This window comes from Pyxicephalus adspersus, chromosome 3 (genome assembly GCF_032062135.1).
Source record: "Pyxicephalus adspersus chromosome 3, UCB_Pads_2.0, whole genome shotgun sequence".
NCBI lineage: Eukaryota > Metazoa > Chordata > Amphibia > Anura > Pyxicephalidae > Pyxicephalus > Pyxicephalus adspersus.
Window position 1 is genome coordinate 60,314,663 of NC_092860.1, and position 20,004 is coordinate 60,334,666.

General features: G+C 43.0%; 1 long non-coding RNA gene across 1 annotated transcript; it reads left to right on the forward strand.

Moving 5' to 3' along the window:
- Nucleotides 1-8,692: 8,692 nt before the first annotated feature.
- LOC140326366 (uncharacterized) lies at nucleotides 8,693-14,129 on the forward strand. The gene is made up of 4 exons (XR_011919842.1): nucleotides 8,693-8,983; nucleotides 13,105-13,305; nucleotides 13,466-13,682; nucleotides 14,070-14,129. It is a non-coding gene; the product is annotated as an uncharacterized lncRNA (long non-coding RNA).
- Nucleotides 14,130-20,004: the final 5,875 nt, after the last annotated feature.

Sequence of the window (20,004 nt, forward strand, 5' to 3'; positions counted from 1 at the left end):
GCGGTAATCCCAAATGTAACTCGGGGTGGAAAAAAGTTGCAAAAAGCGATAACCCTTAGTCACACTCGGTGTAACTTTGGAAGCCCCTCTAATCTGTGCCCCACGCTCTATCGGCGATCGGACGATTCTGCTGTGATGCCGGGGCGCCTGTCCATCGGGGGGTGTGGCCGTGCAGGAAACTTAAAAGCAGATTATCGAGTAATCTGTTTACGGTAGCTGCTCGCATCACTCGGAGAATGTGACGCTCGCAGCCTCCGGGTGATGCGAGCAGCTTCGTTGGTGGATCTAGGGGAGTGAGCAGGGCGGGGACTTCCCCATCGCATCACCCGGCAAGATGTGACATCTTCCGGTTGATGCGGTGGAGTAATGGATTCTGGGGGCAGGAAAATTTAAAAGCAGATTGCTATGTAATCTGCTTTTAAATTTTTTGTTACAGTAAAATAAACATAAAAACACAAATAAAAATAAAAAATAAAAGTTGCACCAATCATCATTGCCCAGTGTCCTGATTTACATTTTGACCACTATTAGCCATTGAAACATGTATGCTGCTTTGTGTTTGCTAACTTTAAATTTTTTTTATGCCAACATGTATGCTGCTCTTTGTTTGCTAACTTTTTAAAATTTTTGAAATGTTTTGCTTTTTTTTTTATGCAAGCATGTATGCTGCTCTGTGTTTGCTAACTTTTATTTTTTTTATGCCTACATGTATGCTGCTCTGTGTTTGCTAACTTTTTAAAATTTTCTGCTATTTTTTTTTTTACGCGAACATTTATGCTGCTTTGTGTTTGCTAACATGTTACTTGCAACCTTCATACTATAAAAGAACATATCCTAAAATACCTTATTTTGTTTTATGCAGGTACGCTGGACAACAACAAGGTGCTCCACACCTGAGGTTTGCAAGGAGCAGAAAGTGGGAACCTGTGACCAAGGATGACATTTGGCTGTTTTTGGGCTTGGTGATTTTGCAGGGAGTTGTGGGCAAACCCGTGCAGAAGTGGTACTGGTCCAAGAATAAAATGATTGCCACTCCATTCTTTCGCGCAGTCATGCCAGAAAACTGTTTTTCCCTCATCATGAAGTACCTGCACTTCGCAAACAATGAAGAATTTGATGAGACTACCCATCCTGCACCAAAACTGAAGAAAATTTGGGAAAAGTCTCAGATGATTCTACAAAATTTCAAGCAAACCTATGTGCCAGAAAGAGATGTCAACATTAATGAAAGCTTAATGGCTTATAAGGGGAGGCTCAGCTGGGTGCAGTACATTGTGTCAAAGAGGGCACGATTTGGCGTGAAAACGTATATGCTGTGCGAATCCCCATCTGGCTACATTTGGAATACGATACTGTACACTGGAAAAGGTACACAGTTAAACCCCAAATACAGCCATTATGGATTGGCAACATCTTCAGTGCTCTCATTGAGCCATTGCTAGGTCAGGGCTATTGTGTCACAACTGACAATTTCTAAACCTCTCCTGAGCTTTATGAGTTCTTTCTGCAACACAGAACAGATGCCTATGAAACCGTTAGGGCTAATCGGCGCAACCTGCCATCACTGTTTGCAAAAGGGAAGCTGAAGACAGGAGAAATTGTTGTCTGGCAGAAAGGCAAGATGATGGCCCTGAGATGGCATGACAAGAAAGATGTGTGCCTGATGAGTACTGTCCATGATGCCTCCACTGTTCTGGTACACACAAAACGTGGGAAAGAAGTGATGAAACCACAGGTGGTGATTGACTACAACAACACCATGGGAGGTGTCAACAGAGCTGACCAAGCTATGACATTCTACCCAGCGATGAAAAAACAGCAAAGGAAGTACTACAAAAAGATTTTCAGTCATCTAGTTGAGCAGTGCCTATGGAATGCCTACATTCTGTGCAACAAAAAAAATAGTCAGAGGCCTGTGAATCATTCAGACTTCATTTTGCAAGTTTTCGAATCTATAGTCAAGAACCATCAAACACCATCAGTGGCTATGAATAGACCTGGACGTCGTGCTTCCACTGCTGTACTCAGAACGCCTGACCGGTCGTCACTTCACTGAATACATCCCACCAACCCAGAAAAAGGCAGCACCTACAAGGATGTGCATGGTTTGCTCCCCAAGGACAGATGACAGAGGAAGGAAGAAACGCAAAGAAACCAGGTTCTACTGTCCTAACTGTGATGTTGGACTTTGTGCAGCACCCTGCTTCAAAATCTACCACACCTGGGATGTGTACTAAAATTGTAAATATTTTTGTTTCTAAAATCTGCATTTAATTTATATTAATATTTACCAATAATATTGCACCATTGTTTGGAAAATTTCAGTGAGAAATTTTTGATAAAATATATATTTTTTTGATAAATTACATTGTTGTGGTCTATTATTTCGTATAATTATGATTCATAAATATGTATTATAATATAATTTATGATTGACCTCCTCACAGGCACGGCTCCAAGACTTTTCTAAAGCTGCCCTGACTCTCTTCCTTGTACTATTCGGCTTGCTCCTACTTTCTGCGCATTTAAAAAAGTACTCATAACCCATTTTTTTCAAACTTGCCACCCATCTTCTTCTGTCTCCTAAAACCCTTAATACTTCCCACCCCTTCATACCTTCCCTCCTTTTGTGCGATACCCCCCACTCCTAGATTGTAGGCTCTTGGAGGCAGGTTCCTTTTCTCCTACTGTGTCATTGTCTCCTACTGTATCTGTCTGTCATTTGGAACACCTATTTAATGTACAGCGCTGAGTAATATGTTGTCACTTTATAAATCCTGTATAATAATAATAAATAACATGGAAAGATAAATACATATAAAATCTTATGGAAATGTTTTGATAAAATACATGTCTGGTGATGGAATCTTTTTCAACTGTATTTTGCTAGAAATTTATAAATAAAACTACATAGACCAAATCGAAAATATTAATAAACAACAATACAAAGAAAAATTCCTAGAAACGCAACCAACTTCACTGAAGAGAAGAACATCAGTTCCTGCTCAATATTTTGATCTCTTGTAGCACATGGAATGATCACTATGCATTTGTGACTAATCTGACATTTTCCTATATACAGTGCAGTCAAAAACTGCTTAACAATACAAGATTTTCCAGTAAATGCTCACAGATCTTCAGCAATTCTAAACCTATCCAGATGCACATACTGGCCAATAGGATAGGAGAGAAATGTTTAAAGCAAACATTGAACAGCAGGTGCCTCCCATGCCTGGGTGGGTCTAAGACTCATTGCACTCCTGTCAGTTCTAGCACTGTATGCTAGTTGCAGAGAAAGTTGGCCTGTAGCTTAATTGAGCGCAGGGACACATGACAGGGTGAGGAGGGAGACAGGAAGGTAAGGGTTAAGCGGTGGTGCTTGGGGAGAGATCCACTGCTGAGCCGAAGAGGAGGGCGGAGGCTTCCGGACTACAAATGGCAGGGAGGAGTGACGGCATCAGAATGGGACGCGACCGGAGAGGTGTTTCCGGGTCGCGGTCGGCGCCCGGCAGTGACGTCACGGGCCAGCGCCAGGAAGAAACAAGCAGGCGGGCAGCTGAACGGATGGAAGAGGCAGACCAGCAGGTCGGAGAGCGCCTTGATTCGGAGGAGTCGGATGCGTCAGGACAAGATGGCGGTACGGCGGCTGAGGGGCCCAGCGGCATCCGGCAGCCCGGTGAGTACCTGGCTGTGTGGGAACAGGGAAAGGGGGGGGGTGATAAATCTAATGTTAGGGGTGGGATTGATGATGTTGCTAGGAATGCATTGCTGTTGCCAGATGTGATGGGGCGGTCAGTTTTGGGGTCCACAGGGCCAGTGCTGGGGAGTAATGAGGTGGGTAATTTACTTCATGGATTGCGGGAGTTATTAGGCAGATTTGAAGGCAGTGCCCTACCTTTGGATAGAGGGGCTTTACATCAAGTGGACCAAGGTGGTGCTAGTAAGGAGGCGGCAGGAGGGGTTGTGGAAGAGGTGGCGTCAGTTGGCGGCAGCGGTTTGTCTACACCACATTCTGGGTTGTCTTTAGGGATGAGTACCAGAGGGGCGCAGGACAGTGAGGCGCGTAAAGGTGAAGGTGAGTCTGTTAGTACGAATGTCACTGATGGGGCAAAGGGCGAAGTATACGTATGTTTTGAGGGACCTTTAGGTGCGCATTTAGCCCAAGAAGTAAGGGAAAAAATCTGGAAAGGGGACTATGTTGAAATATTTTCCTTGCTGCCGGTGGAGAGATTTGGTGGCCGTGAGCTGAAGGTCGGAGAAGGTAAGCGACTGGGTGAGGAGAAAGGGCTGTGGCGCCACATTCCCCGCACTTTTCAGAACTGGCTACAAGCTTTTGCTATTTTAGCTAGCATTGTGGGGGAGAGGGCGCCAGAGCATTGCTCGGGTTTATTTTGTTATTTGGATGCCATTAGTGAGGCCTATCGTGTCTATGGCGGGGTTGCCTGGCTTAGATACGATGAGCAATTCAGGCAGCGTAAGGCCTTGCGACCGGGGATGCGCTGGGACCATCGGGACATAAGCTTATGGATGCGGTTGATGACGTCAGCCAGGTTGAATGCGCCGTCGTTTCCAGGGAGTGCTGGGGGCGCAGGAGCCGCGGGGACCCTGGCAGGTAAGAAAAAAGGGCTCTGTTGGCTATTTAATGAAGGAACATGCAAGTTTGGTACAACCTGTCGGTTTAAACACGAGTGTTCTTCATGTGGGGGAGGTCACCCAGGTACCCGCTGTATGGTCAAGGGGAGGCACAGGGCCAGCGAGTCTGCAGGAAAAAGGGAGGACGCCGGTGAAGGTGGGAAACATGCGACATTTTCTAGGTAAGTACCCGAACAGGGGTGCGGCAGTTTTGTTAGAGAAAGGGTTTTCAGAGGGTTTTAGAATTCCGTGTACATTGGTTACTATTCCTCGGGGGTCAAAAAATTTGCGTTCAGCCTTTGCACACCCTGATGTGGTTACTGAAAAGCTGGCAAAAGAGGTGGCATTGGGCCGCATGGCTGGGCCCTTTAGGGAACCCCCTTTGGTTGATTTAGTTGTTTCCCCTTTGGGTTTGGTTCCAAAACGGGAACCGCAGCAATTTCGGTTGATACATCATCTGTCTTACCCCAAAGGCGATTCTGTTAATGATGGTATTGATCCAGAACTCTGTAGAGTGGCATACGCTTCTTTTGATGATGCAGTGTCTTTAGTTAAGAAGGCGGGTAGGGGTTGTTTGATGGCAAAAGCTGATATAGAGGCCGCCTTTCGCTTATTGCCCGTGCATCCAGAAAGCTTTTGGCTTTTGGGTTGTGAATGGCAAGGGGCATTTTTTGTGGATAAATGCTTGCCTATGGGATGTTCAGTTTCTTGTTCTTTATTCAAGGTTTTTAGTACTTTTTTGGAATGGGTGGTAAGAGAAATCGCGGGGGTGCGGTCTGTTATTCATTATTTAGACGATTTCTTGTGTGTGGGTCCAAAAGGATCTTTGGTTTGTGCAGCGTTGCTTGGGACACTGGAACATGTGGCGGCTGATTTTGGGGTACCGTTAGCTGCTGAAAAAACATTAGGTCCGGCCTCTGTTATGTGCTTCCTAGGTATTGTGCTGGACTCAGAGAAAATGGAATGTAGGCTGCCAGAGGACAAGCTAGGACAAATCAAGGAGGCGGTGTATAGCGCATGCGGCAAGAGGAAGATATGTCTGCGAGAAATGCAGTCTTTGCTGGGAAGGTTAAATTTTGCTTGTCGCATTATGCCGATGGGTAGGATTTTTTGCCGCAGATTGGCGGCAGCCACAGCCGGAGTGAGAGCACCGAGTCATTACATCAGGCTGACACGGGTGTTGCGGGAGGATTTACAAGTTTGGCAGAATTTTTTAGCCTCCTATAATGGTCGTTCCCTTTGGATGCTATCCTTTGTGGATAACCAGGTTTTGGACTTAGTGACTGATGCATCGGGGGCGCATGGCTATGGAGCTTACTTTGCGGGTAAGTGGAGTGCAGCAGCGTGGCCGTTGGAGTGGAGAGAACAGGGGCTATGTAAGAATCTGGTTTTGTTGGAGCTTTTTCCCATAGTAGTGTCTGTGTTCTTGTGGGGGGAGCTGATTGCCAACAGGAAAGTGAGATTTTATTGCGATAACATGGGGGTTGTGGAGGTTATTAATAATAACACGGCTTCTTCCCCCCCTGTCATTTCATTGTTGCGGTATTTAGTCTTGTTGTGTTTGCAAAAGAATATTTTTATAAGGGCTGTGCATGTTCCGGGGTGCAAAAATGTTATTGCTGATTCACTTTCTCGGTTTCAGTGGTGGCGTTTTCGGGAAGCAGCGCCGGAAGCAGAGCAGGTGGGGACCCCTTGCCCGGAGGAGCTGTGGAAGATAGTTTGGGAATCCTCTCAAATTTGATAAGGCAATCGGTATGCTCTGGTACTTGGCAGGCATATGCTGGTACATGGAGGGAGTGGTTTCGTTTTTTGCAGAGCAAGGTGGCGACGGCGGATTGGAACGGTTCCGAACCGGTGGTATTGTTATTTTTGTTGGATAACTTTCGGAAGGGTGTTTCAGGGAGTTCAATGGCTAAGAAATTGGCAGCGTTGTCTTTCTTTTTCAAGCTCATGGATTGGCAGGATGGAACAAAGAGCTTTACCGTGCGGCAAGCGTTGAAGGGTTATAGGAGGGGGACCAGCAGAAAAGACCCCAGGAGACCAGTGTCGTTTGAAATGCTGGTAGAGTTATGTTCATGCCTGCCAAGGGTATGTTTTAGCGGTTTTGAGGTACTACTTTTCAAAACCGCTTTTGTGTTAACTTTCTTTGCAGCTTTACGAGTTGGGGAAGTGGTAAGCCCTAACAAACACCGGGCTGGAGGTTTGCTGCGGCCGGATGTCCAGGTGGGGGCGGAACAACTTTTGGTCTGGATTCGCCATTCCAAGACAGATCAGGCAGGACGGGGGCTCCGATTGGAACTGAGGATGGCAGAGGATGCGGCATTGTGCCCAGTGCGGTCGGTGGGTGAGTATTTGAGGGTTCGACCTCAAACCGAGGGACCTTTCTTTTTGCATGAGAATGGAACGTATCTAACTCGTTTTCAGTTTGTATCGGTCTTCAGAAAATGTGTGGTGGCGTCGGGCAGAAATGGGGGTGAGTATTCCTCACATTCCTTCCGGATTGGAGCGGCCACGGAGGCGGCTAGGTGGGGCTTAGGGCCGGAAGTTATACAACGTATTGGACGTTGGGAGTCACAACGTTTCCGGTTGTACGTTCGTCCAGATCTGGTACAGTGAGTATAATACTGCCCTTGTTTGTTGTTTTGTTGATGTACTAAACAGAAAGATGAATAGGACATATACGGTTACTGGTCTTAAGAAGGAATGGTAGGCTTGTATTTTCGTTTTATATTTACAGATGTTCCACAATGCCTGATGTGGATTCTAGGACACTCATTTGTTTACTGGGGAGCCAGGAGGGCTGACATCCGACGAAATGGCAGGCAGCTGAGTCTGTGTCGGGAGACAACGCGGATACGCTGGATAGGGATACCAGGTATGCCGTGGAGAAGGGTTTTGCCGGATTTTCACAAGTTCGTAAGTCTTGACAGGCCTCCCAATGTGTTATTGGTTCATGCTGGGGGTAATGATTTGGGGGTAAGGCCTATGCGGGAACTGATTAGGGACATTAAGTTCGATTGCTTAAGAATTTGGTCAGCCTTTCCTGGGATAATATTGGTATGGTCTGATATTGTGTACAGGAAAGTGTGGCGACATGCACGTTCGCTGGACAGGGTTAACAAGGCCCGCATCAAAGTTAATAGAGAAGTGGGGAGGTTTATAGTTCGCAATGGTGGCTTAGCCTTGCGTCATACAGAGCTGGAATCTGAGCCTGAGCTGTTCTTACGGAAGGATGGGGTCCACTTAACTGAGGTGGGTATTGATTTGTGGACTTTGAGCCTGGAGGATGGTTTACAGAGGGCCTTCAGGGTGTGGAGGCGCTCGCAAATATAAGGTATCATATTTGCGGCTGGTGGCGTTCTTTATGGGGGTCCATGAAAGGGTTAAAGTGTTTGGGGGAGGAGAATAAAGGGGTGAGGCATGGTAGCAGTTTGGGTCTTTTGGTTGAGTGTGGCCTTGCACGACACTTGGTTGTCGTGGGGGCCAGGTGGTTAGAGGGGGTCATCCGCTGATTGTCCCCGAGGCGGCGTGAGGGCGCCTGGGGGCCTGGCAAGGAGCGGAAGTGATTAAACATTTTTGCCAATTTAAAGTTTAAAACTCTTCATGGACCTGTAAAATGATAATTTGTTATGCTGCATGAGAGGGAAGGTTCTTTAAAACTTTCAAGGGTGTTTTTTGTGGAAAATGTTTGAAAATGTTAAGATATATTTGGAATGTTAAATAAAATGGGCTGCTATGGCCAATTGTAATCCAGCAAAGAATTTGTCTAGAGTCTTTATTTGATGAAATCTGTAAAAGGGGTTAAGGATCAGTTGGTCTGGGGGCAGCCTTCATGGATCACTCTACTCTACCCTAGTCAAGCCTGGTAACTGCCGTGGGGAATCAGTGCCTTGGCTGAGATCATTCACCCCCTTATAAAGTCTGGTTAAGTGTCTTTTTCATGTTATACATAGCAAACTTGTAAACAATTTGTGTTAAGGGCTGGGGAAGTGCAGTGCAGGAAGCTCACAGTGCTGTGTATAAATAACTGCAGATTCAGATCACCATCTGGAGATCTTTGAGGTCCATCATTCATAGTTAGCATAAGCGATGATGCATTTCAGTAAGATCATAGATTTCAGTGTGGAGCTCTCCCCCAGCTCCTATAGGGTGTACGCTGCTGGGGATCTGCTGACCGTACAAGTGGTCCTAGACTTGTGCAAACCCTTGAAGATATCTGCCCTGGAGGTGTGTGATAGGGGGACGGCAACTGTACACTGGTTGGATACCCGAAGCATTGGCACGAACACTGTCTACAGCGATTTCACTGCTCATCACATCTATGTAAGAAAGAGGCACCACTTGATCAGAGGTAGGGGAAGCTTGTGTATCCTGGCTGTCTACTAATCCATTCCATTGAGGGCTTTATTTTGTAGAACTGTATCTGTTTAAAAATAATTCTGGACACATGTCTGTCAGTAAATGTGAACACAGCAGATTTTGCTTTTCTGATTTCTCCTGTACATAGTTAAGTGTCTTTTGATCATGCTAGTGGATATGGTATTAACAGGGTGACAACTACAGTAAAATCAAACAGTAGTGTTGTTACCCTGTGGAAAGGCTCATCTTTCACTCCCAACTCCAGCTACCACTTTTTAAACAGTTTTTTTTTTCTGGAAAATATGTTTAAACCGTAATAATGAGAGCTGCTCATTTTAGGGTCTCCTACTAAGCCAGAGCAAAAAATAAATTTGAAATAAAGGAGTTTTTTTATGAACAGATAATACCCTGTACAGTAAGCAGAATACATTAATCTTTTGTTAAGTTGTTCCTAAATGTGTAGTGCCCATTTACATTTATTTGAACTGCAACATTTGCATGTCTGTTGGTCTGTGCGCTTATGTGCATTTAATTTGAGTAGCCCAAAATGAATGCTGCTGCTGAGGTGCCATTTAGAATACAAATGTATTACTACAATATTGATAGTGTAAGTTTACCCTTAGGCTGGGTATGCGCTGGTATGTTGTAGTAGCACGTGCAAATGCACATTTCAACAAACAATTATTCATCAACAACTATGATCTCTTGTGGTTTCTAGGTTTACCTATTCATCTGAATAGGCTGCCAATTCTCTACACATGGTCAAGGAATGTTCCTTTTGCAAGAAAATAAACTTACATACCCAATCACAATCTTTACTTACAGGCACCTGTTCTCACTCTGATGTGAGTACTACATCTTTATCCGGTCCTTTTCCAGGTGTCAGATCATCAGCCATCTTGTTTGGCCTGGCTGGGATGACATAACTCCCACACATGTGCATTCATTCAGTTCAGGAACCCCTGAGGGGTGCTGGAATACCTTATACCTGGCATATCTCCGCATCCTACACAGTTCTGCACTTGGTGTGCTTTAGAAAAAAGTTCCCGAACAGGCAAGTAGGTATAATTTGTTGTAGAAGGATCATCAGTCCAAAAGAACAAATCCATACACCAGGGATAAAGACAGAAATAAAAGTCTCATGGGGATCTTACCTTATCCTTTCCATATGTTTAAACTGTGAAAAGGACAGTAAGTAAGGCTATGTACACACATCAGATGATTGCCACTTGAAACAAATGGTCGTGCTTGTCTTAGGCAATAATTTGATGTGTACAGCAGTTCCCCCCATGTTATTTATCAATCCATCATGGCAGGTTGATGAATGACCAATCGGGAGCAAACACTGTGCATTCTTATGGAGTAGAGAAGACTGGGGTGCCACTTTCTTGTCCTCCCCCGGCCCGTCTCCATAGAACAGAATAGCACTGTGTACTGTGCTCATTCATTCATCTGTCAATAGAAACTATCACAGAAGAAAGTTTTGACCAGACTTACTCTTTACTCTTTAAAGCCTAGTCAGGTTTTAGGTCTGTTGAGATGTCTTTTGTTTTGTACTTAATCTGCCAGTGACAACTGCAGCCTACAAATCAGTAGGTTTGCCATCCCTGTTGACAGGAGATGTCTTACTAGAAAAATGTAGAGCAATGTGTTCTGCATATTCGTGCCTCTATTTTCATATGTGATTAAACCAGTTTGAGCATGGCTAGAAATAGATATGGAACATCTGTAAAGGTGATATAAAATACATGATTTGAGAGCTTTTGGACTTTAAAGACATGTTCCAGCTTCATGGATAAATTTTATGCATAAAACTATGAACAGGAAACATTTGGCCTGACCACACTTTTATGTTTATGCCAATTGCACATCAAGAGTAAAGAAGGAGAGTGCTTAGCCTGGATGCTAGTATTCCGCATTGAACTTCTAATTGCACAGTATTTTCTTACTCCCTCCTAAGAAAAGTTAACTTCTGGTTGTGCATGGAATTCACAAACAAATCTTCCAAGCCCACTAATAAGCCAGATTGGAAGTAGATATCTTTGGTTAACCATGAAGTGATAACACATGAACAATAACACATAGTAATAACACATAACAATGAAAATATGTATTTACAAATCTTGCTTGCTGTATATTTGGGTGATTTATTAAAAGCAGTATTTCTATAGGGAAGTATAGTAGTACATAGGGATCACAACTAAAATCAGCTAACACACTGCAGAGCAGTCACTTGGAAAAAAATACTTGCTAAATTACAAAATATCCCTTTCCTGTACATTGTGGCCTGTGGGAAAGTGCAAAATAGTAAATAATATGACTACATTTCTGATTACTTGTATGTTCTTGTTTATCTCAGATTGTAAACTGTGACATGGTCACATGGTTTTACAAATTTGTAAACATGGCTGCTTCTATCTACACATACATGTATAACAAATTGTACATAAAAGTTTTTTTAAAAAACTTTACATATTTTCATAAGATTACAGCCCCACATATGTTGCATGTGCCACTTCACAGTTTAAGGTTAATACAGTTCTAGTAATATAAATTACAGAATGAGTAGTTGATTCAAACATTATTATAAAAATATATTATAATTAATACTTTTTGTTTGGTTACAAAGGATGTTACGCTTTAAAATGGTCCAGACATAAAGTTCAGTTTGAATTAAAATACAGGTTGGAATATCTTATTCCAAATCTCATAAGTATGCATTGCTCATTGTTTTTATTTTTAGTATTAGTATTTATTATCCTTAATATTTTATAGGAAAAAAACAATACAATCATCCGATGCTTATTATACTCACTGATGCAATGTGAGCTTCTCAGCACATAAACGTCTATTTAACATAGAATGAAGGTTGAATATCTAATATGAGCATCCCATAAGAGCATGTTGCTTGCTGTTATGACACACAGCAGAATTTGGAATCCTTGATATTATGTAAACACATCTCTCCAAATAACATTCCTTCAATACTTTTAAAAGATGCTGGTCCAGCTTGACTATTTTCTTCCTAAAGAAATATTTAATTGCACTTATTATCTTGTCCACAGATGTGATCTTGCATCGATATGAATGTTTTCATACCTTGCAAAACCAAGCTTGTAATATGGACACCTCATGAAGGCAAATTGCTCAGTGTTATAAAAGGTGATTTAAATATATCATTGTCCATGCAGCAGTATAAATTGTAAACAACCATGCCAGGCAGAAATATGGCAACAGAGTAAGGCATACTATGAAAGTACCATTTGTCATTTAAGCGCTGCAGAACTCTAATTTCCAACTAACACAGTTGGCTGCAGTGGTTATTTGTTACATCGTCTTTTAAACCCTATGTCAAGAGTTTGTTAAATGACATAAATGATACATAAAAGATAGTATGGAGCTCATGGAAGGATGGCTCGGATTAGAAGAGTTTATACAGCAAAAAGTTTCTGGATTTTGTATGCTTGTACATCATATTACTGTCACAGACATGTAAAATTTCCAAGGATTAATAATTCTGCTGTGTATGTCACATGTTTGAGTATATTTATTTTTTTAAAACACTCATCAATGTGACCATATGAGATGTTTATTAGATATTCCATTCAAATTCAATATGGCCTACTTATAAGGGACCAACAGATAGTTTTTATAGTCAAATCATAACAATTTTTTCCATGTTGTCCCATTTATAAAAATGTTGATCTGTTAGACTGCAACATTTCATTGTGATCACCATTTTTAATATCTTCCTATTTCTAAAGCGAAGATCAGTTTACTTTATGACCACTCATCCATGCAATTTTTCTTTAGGTATGATATGTATCCATGAACTGCCAGCTTCAGACTCAATGGCCCTGATTCATCAAGCAAAATCGGACGCTCGCTCGCCCATTTGTATTCGCGATCCGAAATCGTAAGCCGTCGCGCAATTCAGCAACTGAATAAGCTCGCTGCCGGAGCCGCGCATCTCCGGCAGTTTTACACTGGCGAGCTTGCATTAAAAGTCACTGTTCCCCTAAAAAATCATTCTTTCTAATGGCACACATATTACCCTTAGCCCTAAATGTTTGGTTGTTGTCAAAATAACTCACAGTTTCTCTTTTTCTTTAGACCATGATTCGCAAGAGATACGACCAGCAGCGGTCAATATTTGTGAAGCGACAAATCGCAGAGTGGATGGCAGACAGGCTGTGGACCCCTGAAGGGAGGCGCCCAACAGTCGCCCAGATCCAGCACACCTGGAGCGACCTCAAGCGGAGGAGACCCGATCTGGTGTGCGTAGGTAGTAAGTAGGGGACCGCATCCTGTCTGGTAAGTTTGGCATTTTGTCTTCTCCTCTTGTTAAGGAATGGTGTTTTACAATGTTTGTTGTCTGTGTAAAGTAGTATTGTTAAGCCTAGAACTGTTTGTTTTTCACTGCCTATATTTTACTACCCTTAATAATTTGGTATATTTGATTTTGTTATTACAGCCAACACTCCATCACGCCACCTCATAATTTTGCAGCGGCCACACAGGCACCTGGCCATCCCCCAGGATGTGGAGGAGGAGCAGGTGCCATCCCCGGGGGAGGAGGAGCCATACCGGGGAGGAGGAGCCATCCTGAGGGGAGGAGCCCGCTGCACCACATCCGCAGCCAGAGTCCTCCGATGAAGGAGAGGAGGCAGCTGAGGCCGAGGAGATTGCCTGTAAGTTAACCTTAGAATCAATTTTTGTAACATATGTTGAAATTCAACACATTCTCACACTACTTTCACCATTTTTCATTACAAATAAAAAAAAAAAAGAAAAGAAAGATCTAGCAGGATTTCATGTAGCTTCATGTAGCTTCCAGTCATTAATCATGCATCAAATGAACGTTCTTTCTAGGGTGTTGGCTAGCATGACTAAAAATAGACATGAGTTGTTTAGTTGGCCATAGATGTACTGACAAATGTTTGCTTAAAACTTTTGAACGTAGGCAGACAGTATCATTTAGAAGTTCAGCATTCATCTATTCACCTTAACTAACCTTACAAATCTACTTTAGTCCTGCCCACCCACTTTTACTTATGCTGTTCATTATTTATGTACAGCTGCTGAAGCGCCCTCGCCACCCGCATCTCCTCCACAGGAGCGAAGTTCCTCAGATGACTGTAAGTATTTCTCCATTTTAGATATTGTAAACATTCCTTTAGAAACATTATTATAAACTAGGAGATAGTTTGTTAGGCCTAGTTCTAGTTCTATCAAGTATCATTAGGAGTGTATGACTAGCTTCATGTCTAGGCAGCTTTTAACAGAAGACAAATGTTAAATGTCACTTAGACAAATTTGTCCCTTGTGAAAACCCACAACATTCCCAAAGGGAGGCTGCACCAGAATCTGCCTAAAAATTAACAAATGTTATCTATATATAGATGTATTATAGAAAGATCAAAGGTTATTACTATTATTATTATTAGCTTTTGGAAGGCTTAACACACACACACACAAATCAAATTACCTGGATTCTCCTCCAGGCTTCTCTGCAGTGGATCAACGACTTCCTCCTGTAGATGGTGATCTGGTGATGAACTCACAAAAATAAATGAAAGAGTTAGCTTGACTCTAACCCAAGTTCATTTGGATTGGAAGGTTCATGAAGATTCATCTTACCAGGAGGAAGCCCAGTGTTATCTCGATGCGAAGTGACATCCTCATCATCCACATCACCCTGAGCACGGAGGGCAGGAGGGGACTGCTGCGTCTCAAGGCGTACTATTGTAAAAAAAATGGAAATACACACACTTGTTAATGCAAATCAAAAGAAGGTAAAAATACACCAAAGAGGTAATTTTCCAAAAATGATCTCATATTTCACCCCCAAGCATAAATACGTAAAAACACAATGCTATTAATTACTATGATCTCACCAGTGACAGCTTAACAGATCCTCCTTAATCGCGCAGCTGAAATCTAATGAAGCATTAAAGATTCTAATTGACCTCTAAAGGACTGTAGATATGCACAGAACAGAGAGCAGGTGTGCGCTAATTAATTGCTGATCTCACCAGTGACAGCTTAACAGATCCTCCTTAATCGCGCAGCTGAAATCTAATCGTCCTAGTTGGCAGATTCGCGACCCCTATTGCTCATTAATATTAAGGCAGGAATCCGGCTGGCAGTGAGGGGGCGAGTGTATGAGCGCACTCGACTCCCGACCGCGGGAAACCTGCTCGCTGGAAGCGCGAAAGTACGCGCAACCAGCGAGCACGGATTTTATTGATGAATCAGGGCCACTATCTGAGGTTCAGACAAGTTAAGCTCCACCAGGAGTGCTACCTAAAGTGGTTATAATCACTGACATTTAATCTAGTACATCTGATTAAAATGTTATGGATTTGAAGTGGTTACACATAACAAATCTGCACTTTAATGTTAACTGTTTGAAAGAAGATCTAATGTTTAAATATTTCGAAAAAATATTTTAAATTTAAAACAAATTTTATATGACTGAATATATGTTTTGGTCACCCCTTCAATCTATGGTTTGTATGAATATGAATTGTATGAGAAACTAATAATCAAATGGTTAAGTCAGATAAAAGACAGTCTAATAATGTATAGACTCGATAGTGGTTAACGAGTGCACAGGCATTATGCACGCCAGGTTAACATTTTTGTAAGTACTCTTACTTACTGTAACTTTATTATACAGTTCAGTACAACGTACTCTATATATCCCTGAGGAAGCCAGTGAAATGCGTTGGATATGAGGCATTAATACTTTTCTTACTTACAATTTTATTAGAAAAAACAATGTACTAGTTGAGCAACTATTTCCTCTCACTGCATGGTAAAGCAAGCAAAGCTTTATACATTCATTTTGAATGTGAATTGTAATTTCACTCTGCAATATTGATGTTTTTTCACAATATATGTTCTTTACTGCTGCTAGCTTTCTCCTTCCTTTGCTCTATCCATGTACATATGTAATGGGTGAATAACGATTAGCAAAACTCTCTAACAAGCTTTGTGCAGCTTTGTAAACATTTTTAGCATGCCCTTTGTGCCAGGATGAATTAACTTTTAGCCAATCAAGCTAGATGAAAATTCAACAAAGGTGTCTTCATCAGCAAGAAGCTTGCAAACATGACATCTGTGGGGGGAGGTGAGTATTGCTGAAACTAGTTCCATTTAAAGGTGGAAGTGGCAATGTAGACCATAGGGATGAGCGAGCAGGATTTTAAATTTCAATCTCGCAGCGATTCGGGCCGTTCTCACTTACCGTGACCAAGAACGGCCTGTGTAAATTTGGCCATCAAGATCAAATTTTTTGGGACCTGCAAGAGCAAAAAGGGTATCGGATCTGACAGCTCCGCTCCCCTGATTGCACTTGCAGCCCTGTAGTATGTGTTCTTGGATAGAGATTCTCTATCCAAGAACACGGGAGTACCGCGGCTGTGCTCATTATGAATAATGATGTGATGATTCCCACGGCTGCATTCATTGATAAGCACAGCTGCTGACAGGAGGAGTACCGAGGCTGCATTCATGTACCGAGGCTGTGGGAGTCATCCTGTAATGATTTCCTCAATCTTCCAATGGGTCTGCGAAATCTTTTCGCCAAAATTTCAGGGACCCATCAGAAGTGTAAGGAAATTTTCGCGAGAATGTCAGAGGCATTCTCGCTCATTGCTAGTAGACCAGTGGACATAGAAAACCTGATCATCACAGATTAGGGAAGGTGCAAAAGAAACACCTAAAAAACTTCACATGTAAAAGTATTAGTGCCCATGACTGTTGTATCATTCATTGTGTGACATAACAGGCCAGTGGACTCTAGCAGAAACACAGCATGTCCTATAAGATGAACATTTCTTTACCAAGGCAGTCTGTCACATAAAACTTTCACTTGGTACTAACCGGTCTCATTAGACTGCCTGTTTATATTCTCTTTTTATAGGAATCTTTGTAAGCTTCACAAGCTTGAAGTTCTAAAATAGTATGCACAGGTACTTGTGAGAATGATTATGTTCTGATTATGTTATACTTTGGAACATTCTGTACTTTTACAGGTTTGCAACCATAATGAATATAGTTCCACACAATATTACACACAAAAGGTAAATTTTAACTTACGAAAAATTCTGAAGCTGGAGGTATTGACTAGTGTTGTTCGAATTCGGGTCATCCTAATGTTCGACCCGAATATGGCTGTTCGAAATTTGGGTCGACCCGACCCGAATTTTGTTGGATTGGAAGCCCCTCCCACAATGCATAGGGACCTCCCCCATAATGCCTAGGGCCCTCCAATAACAGCAGGGATGCTCCCCTCCATGTTTGTTGTGGCAGGCAGCCGATTGGCTGTCTGTCACTGCATGCCACACAGGCAGCCATTGGCCTATATAAGCCCAGGGCGTGCCTGCATTTACCACTCCTGAGAGAGATTTGCTAGCATCACAACCTTTTTGTGCTGCTTGGCTTGCTGTGTCAAAGTAAAAAAAAGTGCTTTACTTAGAATGTGTCACACTCACACTATTAGTCAGATAGATTGTTGGATTATACTGTATTGATGCAGTCCTGAAATCTACTGTACTCAGATAGGTACAGTGTTTCACTGTTAGCTAGATAGTTAGATAGATAGATAAATAGATAGATAGATAGTCAGTCAAAAATGCGAGTTAAATATACGCAGCCAGAGGCAGGGTAAAAAAATGCAGATATTTCATTCTGATACCACTTGCTATCTATCAAAAAAGCCAAAAAATGTCTGTATTTCTGTAAAAAAAATACAGATATTTCTGATACCACTTGCAATCTATCACAATAAACAGAAAAAATGTTTATTTCTGTTAAAAAAAATACAGATATTTAATTCTAATACCACTTGCTATCTATCAAAAAAGCCAGAAAAACTTCTATATTTCTGTGAAAAAAATTGCAGATACCCATTTTTGATACCACTTGCTATCTATCCAAAAAGACAGAAAATTTCATGTATTTCTCTACTAAAAATACAAATATTTAATTATGAATCACACAGCTCCATTACAAGTGATATAGGCCTCAAAGTAGATAAAGGCAGAGGGCACTGAGGGGGGTGCTTGGTGAAAAAAATTAGCCAGATACACAGCTCCATTGCAAGTTATAGACCTCAGAGACAGAGTAGAGGGCCACGAGGGGGAGGAGTAGAAAGAGATGCCGAAGGCATCAAGGTGTTAGCAGGCCGTGCAGTAGTTGAAGACTAATCAGTACACTCTGCAGATGGGGTGTTGAAGTCATTGCCGATCCAAGCCTTATTCATTTTAATAAAAGTGATTCGGTCGACATTTTCTGCGGAGAGCCGAATCCGCTTGTCACTCACTATGCCCCCAGCTGCACTGAACGCTCTTTCAGATACCACACTTGTGGCTGGGCAGGCAAGGATCTGAATGGCATGTTCTGCCAGCTCTAGCCACTGCTCAAGCTTGGATACCCAGTAGCCCAGTAGGTCCTGGCTTTGCAGGTTGCAGATGTCCCATGTAGAGCTCAGGCATTCCTTCACCATGACTGAGTAGTGTTGCTGAGTGTCATTGGCAATTGCTGCACGACTGGCAGCTTGTTTCCGTTAAAAAAAAAGCCTGCATAGTTTGGCTTAGATGACCTCTACCGCTGCTGCCACCCATGCTGCCTAAGGCAGTTGTTTGGCTCCCATGGCTGATGGAACTGCCATAGGGATCCCTACTGCTGCTGCTGGCAAGACGGAAAGGCTGAGCACAAGCCCCTTACAAACACTTCTTGGTAGTGCTGCATTTTAGGTCCCCTGTATTGGGGCAAGATGAGTTGTTGTATCCCAGGCTTGTAACGTGGATCCAGTAATGTAGCAATCCAATAGTTGTCAGTCTTTGTTTTTATGTGTTGTATGCGCGGATCTTTGGGTATGCACTCCTGCATGAAGGCTGTCATGTGGCTCAAACTCCCCACAGCTGGAGTAATTCTGGACCCACACTCCTGTGGGTCGAACAGCAGCACAAGGTCATCCTCCCCCTCTGCCTGGTCTTGCCATCCACGGAACATGCCACCTTGTGTTTGGGTGGATGGATGCCATGTACCCTCAATATCCTCCTCTGCCCCTTCCTCCCCTTCTCCCATGCCTGCAATGTCCTCCTCATCCTCTTCCACCTCCTCCTTTTCTTGTATTTGTGGTGCACTCTGCCTAGTAGGCACGAATGTCCGAGATGATATATAAATACTGTATATTAATAATAATTATGTTTGAAAGCTCATCTCTTCATGCAACGTCCGCTCTGTGTCGTGTCCGAGATCCATCATCATCTGTTCCAGCAGGCATATGATGGGGATGGTGTCACTGACACAAGCCTGTTCTCTGCTGATCACCCTGGTCACCTCTACAAAAGGTGACAATACAGTGCACAATTCCTCAATTTGCAGCCACTCCGCAGGGCTAAAAAAGGTAGTATAGGTTTACGTCTGAAACAAACAGACTCTGCCATGTAATCCATCACCGCTTTCTGTTGTTCAGCCAGCTGCTGCAGCATGTAAAAGGTGACCACATCACAAATTAACCGGTGCACTGCCAGGTTCAGATTTTGCTGTAAATCCACCAATCTGGCACTGGCTGTGTACGACCGGTGGAAATGCGCTGACAACTTTCTGGCCTTCAGCAACAGCGGCTGGAGGCCTGGGTAATTCCCAAGGAAGTGCTGTACTATAAGGTTCATGATGTGAGCCAGGCAAGGTACGTGTGTGTTTCCCACAACACGGGGCTGCTAGCAGATTGGCCCCATTGTCGCACACGACCTTGCCTGGCTGAAGTCTGTTGGGAGTTAGCCATATGTCCTCCTGCTTTCCGCGAGGCACTTAGAATGGCTGAAGGAACCCAGGCTTCACAACCTCAGGACTGCATGGCAACCTCTGAATTGTGCACCGAAATAGCAAACTGCAAGTTGTTGCTGGTGGTGAACAGATGCTGCCGAATGGGAGGTGCTGGGTCTCCACGGCAAAGTGTCCCTGGAGGAAGAGGTTGAGGCACAAGATTTAAAGGAG